Source organism: the organism of the source record quoted next, unplaced genomic scaffold (genome assembly GCF_019419815.1).
Source record: "Pyrus x bretschneideri cultivar Hongxiangsu unplaced genomic scaffold, Pyrus_bretschneideri_v1 Contig291, whole genome shotgun sequence".
Classification (NCBI taxonomy): Eukaryota; Viridiplantae; Streptophyta; class Magnoliopsida; order Rosales; family Rosaceae; genus Pyrus; species Pyrus x bretschneideri.
In genome coordinates, this window is record NW_025999603.1 from 26,862 (window position 1) to 33,583 (window position 6,722).

A 6,722-nucleotide genomic window follows, 5' to 3' on the forward strand; every position below is an offset into this window, starting at 1 on the left:
TAGTTTGTGAACATTTTTCTATGTTCTTGGATTCAAGTTTGGTGTATGTTTTAGTTATGGATAATCTTATTGATATCGTCCTCGAATATGAGTTAATTGAATCATGTTTCTTGTATACATGTGATTGAATTTAATTAAACACGTGATTAGGTATGAATGTGGGAAGGTTTGTTGTCTAGATGAATGCGATACTACGCACACTAACTTTATACCTAAATTGCATCTCTAACAACGACTTCAGGTCAATCCAACCTGATTAAGAGCATTGGCATGCTCCTCGTTGTATGAATGGTACTAAATTACCATTTAAGAGAGACCTTATATTTTCCTTATTCTGGAAGAACGTCGTTGAGTTTTAAGGATATTTGAGAGAATTGGGAACACGAAAGTTTCCTTGAAACAAGAAACAAGAATAACGTGTACAAAATAATATTTTGTGTTTAATGATTTTGGGGTTACGATCTCTCTCAAATTTGGTCCTCTGATTCTATCTTCGTAGGGTGTAGGTTTGTGGATGAGTTGTTGATCCAAAGGGCCGTCGGGGCTTGATCTAAGGATGAACAGTTGATGAACGGATGAACACTTTCTTCAAGGGCCGTCGGGGCTTGATCTTGAATAATGGTTGTGTGGATTTCTTCAAGGGCTTTTGGGCTTGATCTTGAAGGTTGATGGATGAGCGGATCTTCAAGGGCTTTTGGGCTTAATCTTGAAGAACGATTGGATGTGTGGATTTGTTGAGGTTGTTGATCCAAAGGGCCGTTGGGGCTTGAGCTTAGGATGAACGGATGAACACTTTCTTCAAGGGCCGTCGGGGCTTGATCTTGAGTTGGTGGAAGTTCTTCAAGGGCCGTTGGGGCTTGATCTTGAAGGAGGATTTGACGAAGAACGAAGAGTGCTTTCTTGATCCTTCGGGATTTTCTTGAGAGCTTTAGAACTCTAAGGCTTCAAGGTTTTGGTGTGTGGAGAAATGTATTTGTGAATTGGTTGATGCTTGATACCTTGATGGAGAAGCCTATTTATAGGCTTTGAGAATGAATCACCACCACAAAATATTTTTTTCCTTTCCAAGCACCATTGCCTAATTTTCCCACTTAATGCAATATTGAAATTGAAGTGGTGTAACTTATGGCCTAATTTCCCACTTAATACCATTTTAAACTTGAAGTGGTGTAACTTATGGCCTAATTTCCCACTTAACACCATTTGAAACTTGAAGTGGGGTAACTTATGGCCTAATTTCCCACTTAATACCATTTTAAACTTGAAGTGGTGTAACTTATGGCCTAATTTCCCACTTAACACCATTTTAAACTTGAAATGTGTATGCTTTGTCATTGCCCAAATGAGAAAAACTTGCTTTGATCCGTAATGGATTGAAGTGTGCTTGCCTTGTCATTGCCCAACATGAGAAGAAAAACTTGTTTTGATCCTCAATGGATTGAAATGTACTTGCCTTGTCATTGCCCAAAATGAGAAGAAAAACTTGTTTAATCCTTCAAGGGTATTTCTTCCTATTTTGTTGAGTCACACGCCATGTGTACAATTTGTACAACACGTGGCGTATGCCATGTATGCCTTGACACGTCAAAACTTTAATGCATTGGTGAACATTTGTTTTTTTTTTTTTTTTTACTGAACTTTCGATGTCTACAAATGCCCCCACTTCAAGGCGCGTCGTAGACATGTGCTTGACACGTGTAGAAGATGCGTTTTGAAGTCCCTTAATGTTGATGTCAACCCAAGGGCCGTCGAGGCTTGATCTTGAATTGGGCTGGAAATTTCTTCAAGGGCCATTGAGGCTTGATCTTGAGTTCGACTGGAAGATTTTTTGGTTTCCTCCAATCGTTGATTTTCCGCAGGCTTACTCTTGAACTGGGTGCAGGATTCTTTTGGTCTCCTCCACTCGTTGATTTTCCTTTGTGCTACTCTTGAACTGGGCAGCAGGATTCTTTTGGTCTCCTCCGAAGGTCTGAGCTTACTCCTTTTTTCTGTTTCTTTGTTCAATCTCTCCAATTCGTATTGAAGAGGGTTAGAGGATAGCTCAGCATATGCAGTTGTAGCTTGTCTCCACATGCTTCAATGTATCATTTTCACTTGCCTTACTTGCTCCCCTTTGCAGAAGTGGTATTTCCTTATGCAGGTTTAGCATCTTCTCTTGTAGTATTTGTTCCTGATGCAGGAGTTGAATGCAAACCTTGCATTTGAATGGACCATCACTTCTTGGTGGCAGCGCAAGTTTGAGTGGAGGTTCCGACATATTGCTTTCTCTGTCCTTGTCTTGGCAGGTGAGAACAAGGGCAAAGGAAAAGATAGGGGAAAAGCATGATATGAGATACCTTTGCTTTCGCCCTTGATGATATGAGATACTTTTGCCTTGGTGTCATTTGTTTGCAAGGGCATTCCCGGAGAGGAAGAAAACTGAGCATTTTGAGATGCTTTGTTGGGAGTGTACTCTCGGAGGTGAGGAAGAGTTGGGCATTTTTTTTTTTTTTTTTGTTTGCAGGTCTACCTTGCCATAAAAGATGAAGGTCGACATATACAGGGATTTCCCAATAGCAAGTGGTGGTACTGTTCTTTTACCCTTGTCGACAAACGTTTTTTATCCCGCAAATCCGGCTTTTTGAAATAGTGACGACTCTTCGATCTTTGAATACGCCTCTTTGATTTCTGAACGACGCCTCTTCGATTTCTGAACGAGCGCCTCTTTTGACAAAGCTGCACGCGTTTTCTGAAAAGCAGAGAAAGCGCCACCGAACTTCGCGCTTGTCGGCTAAAGATGTGTAGCTGCGATGATGACCTCCACGTGATCTTTTGACAAAGTGGCACCCGTGCTCTGAAAAGCCGAGAAAGCGTCGCCAACTTACGCCGGAAAATCCAGCTTTTGAGATTTGCAGAGCGATGTCTCTTCACTTTTGAATAAGCGGCCCTTCGATTTCTGAACCAACGCCTCTTTGATTTCTGAGCAAGCGCCTCTTCGATTTCTGAGCAAGCGCCTCTTCCTCTTTATAGAGGTATTGATCACCTCTAACATGCACACTTTGAAGGTTGCTCATTCCTGAAAATCATCTCCGGCCTTTTGAGTTTTAACTCCATCCACCCATCTCTTTTAACACCTTTGAAAAATGGCTAACCCATCGAACCTTAGCTTAGAATTGAGTCTCAGCAGTGATCCGGTTGCGCCGCGTCAAGGTAATGTATGGTGCCCGTCTTTCTTATCTTCTAACGGTCCTCTTACAGGTGAAGACTCAGTGATGCAGAATGCAACAACAGCTACAATAGTAGCTAGGAACCTCCTCACACCAAAAGATAATAGGCTGCTTTCAGGACGGTCCGATGAGTTGGCCGTTCAAGAGTCCCTCGCTCTTAGTGTTCAGTGTGCGAGCTCTGTGTCCAACATGGGCCAACGCCTGCTTGCTCGGTCTCGTCAAGTGGAATCATTGATGGCAGAGGTGGAAGATCTTAAGCAGGAGATTAAACAGCTTAAGTACGAGAATAGAAGTTTGCATGTGCTTGCAAATAACTATTCGTCGGGCATGAAGAGGAAGCTTGATGAGATGCAAGAATCTCAAGGTCGAATGCAAAGTGACCGTCAAAGGCTTGCGTCTTTCTTCCAGAGGCACCTTTTTCCTGGGTCATCCAGTGTTCCGCCAAGTATTGAGGCCTCGAATGCTCTATCTCCGATGCCTCTTGCTCCGATGCCTTCTGCTTCGATGCCTCCTGCTCCAATGCCTTCTGCTCCGAGAGTGTTGCCACGTAGTGGGGCTTCACGTACACATCCTTTGTGAAAGCTTCATCTTTTTTTTTTTTTTTTTTTTTTTTTTTTTTTTGTACACACTTGTAATTTCTCGGAGATCAATGAACATGCTTTATTTTATTCAGTGTATTGTGCTAAATACAGATAAAACATATACATCACCAAGATGTGTTATTTCCTTTTTTTTTTTATTTTATTTTTTTATTTTGATGATGTGATTGTACTTGAAGTTTTGAAGTTTCAAGTTGCCTACGTACCCTTGGTTGAGGAGGGATCAAGTCATGACGTAGTTCAAATGAGTGATGGTTTTGATGATGATTTTGCCGTACACAGTTTATGCTCTTGCGGGCCAGGAGCGTTGGTTGCCGTTTGCTTTTAGGGGTAGAAGCGCTTCAAAAATCTGCCGTTGATGGGGCCGATCTTCAACCCATCTTCTGCCATGATTAAGTAGGCGCCATTGGTATAGATCTCTTGTATTACGTAGGGTCCATCCCACTTTGATGTGAACTTGCTTTTTGTCTTATGAGTTGTAATGATAGGCCTACGCAATGCCAGCACGAGATCTCCGGCTTGGAAAGACCTTGGGCGGACTTTCTTGTTGAATGCCTTGGATAACCGTGCTTGGTAGCATTCCAAGTGTTGTTGAGCTTCGAGCCTTCTCTCATCCAGCGCTTCCAACTCCTGAAGGCGCAACTTTGCATTTTCTTCATCAGTCAAGCCTTCTTGTATAGCCATCCTTAGTGAGGGAATTTGACTTTCGAGCGGTAGAACAGCTTCTACGCCATATACGAGAGAATAAGGTGTAGCTTGGGTAGGAGTCCTATGTGTAGTCCTATATGCCCAAAGTGCTTCACTTATTCTTTCATGCCAATCTCTTTTTGTTCGGCCGATTACCTTTTTCAGGAGGTTGCACAGCGTCTTGTTGAATGCTTCGGCGAGGCCGTTAGCCGGAGCATGATACATGGAAGACTTGTGCTGCTTGAACTTGTATTTGTCGCAAAGCTCGTCCACAAATCGGTTGGAGAACTGCTTTCCGTTATCAGTGATAATGTAGCGAGGCACCCCATATCGGTGGATGATATGCTCCTTGATAAAACGAACAACAGTTTCCTTTTTTACTTCCCTTAAAGGGATGGCTTCAGCCCACTTGAAGAAGTAATCTGTTGCAGCTAGGATGTAAGCTTCCCCTGCAGATGACTTTGGCGTAATTGGTCCTACAACGTCCAATCCCCATGCGTCGAACGGCCATGAAGCAACTGTAGGGTGTAATGGTTCAGGCGGTTGATGTATGAAGTTGGCATGGAATTGGCAGGCTTGGCACATTTTGGCGTATTCCAGGCAGTCCTTCACCATGCTCGGCCAGTAGTAACCCATTCTTTTAAGCCGAAAATGTAGCTTTGGTCCAGACTGATGTGCCCCACACACACCTGAATGTGCTTCTTCCATGGCTAGATTAACTTCTTCCTCACCTAGGCATCTCAGGAGCACTCCTTCAAAAGAGCGTCGATATAGTGTTCCTTTGTAGTAAAGGAAGCGAGGTGCTCGTCGACGTATTTCGGAACGGTGTCTGAGATCATCTGAAAGCTTTCCGTGCTCTAAGTAGTCGATCAGCGGCTGTCTCCACTCTTCAGCATCGACTGGAAGTACTGAGATGACATTTGTATCATCTAGTGACATTTCATTAACGAGCGGAATCACCCATCTTTGGCAAACTGGCACATCTGCAACTTCATCTTTTCCTAGTGTCATACTCGAGGCTAGATTGGCGAGAGCGTCTACCATTTGATTTTCCTTTCTTGGCACATGTTCTAGTGTCACAGCTTCGAACTTTTGTAGCAGTTGGGTCGCTAGCCGGAAGTATGGGACGAGATCATCTTTCCTCACCTCATATTCAGTTACGAGTTGATTGATTATGAGCTTGGAATTGCCATATACCTCAAGAGCTGTGATTTCCATGTTGATCGCCATTTGGAGCCCGATGATCAATGCTTGGTACTCAGCAACATTGTTGGAGCATAGCTCATTCAGTTGGAAGGAGTAAGGTAGTATTTGCCTTTGTGGCGACATGAATACTACTCCTGCCCCCGCTCCGTCTGCTCGTGCGGATCCGTCGAAGAACATCATCCATGTTGGGAAGATGTTGATGTAGAACACCTCCTCGTCAGGCAAGTCGTCTGAGATTTTCCAATCAGCCGGGATTGGATGATCGGCAAGGATGTCTGCTAGCGCTTGTCCCTTGACGGCTTTAGCTGGGACGTAGATGATTTCATATTGATTAAGAAGCAAAGCCCATTTAGCGAGTCGCCCTGTCAAGACTGGCTTAGTCATAACGTATTTGACAGGGTCGGCTTTAGCAACCAAGTGGATGGTGTAAGCATGCATGTAATGTCTGAGTTTCTGAATGGCAAACACCAAAGCGAGGCACATCTTTTCTATTGGGGAATAGTTCAACTCAGCGCCGGTGAGAGTTCGACTGAGGTAGTAAAGTGCTCCTTCTTTTTGGGATTCATTCTCTTGCGCCAAGAGTGCTCCGATTGAACTTTCCTGAGCAGCAATATACAATATGAGTGGTTTCCCGGGCACAGGTGCCCCCAGGACAGGTGGACTTGACAAATATTTCTTTATGCTTTCAAAAGCATTATGGCATGCTTTGTCCCATACGAATGGAACATCTTTCTTCATAAGGCGACTAAACGGTTGACAACGCCCTGTGAGGTTGGAGATGAAGCGTCTGATGAAGGCTAGCTGTCCTTGTAGACTTTTCAGCTCGTGCAGGTTTCGTGGCTCGGGCATGCTTTGAATGGCCTTGATCTTTGATTGGTCTACTTCAATACCACGGTGCTTGACGATGAAGCCGAGGAATTTTCCAGAGGTGACGCCAAACGCACATTTTAACGGGTTCATCTTGAGGTTGTATTTTCGCAACCTTTCGAACACTATTCGCAGATCCTTCAAGTGGTCTGATCTT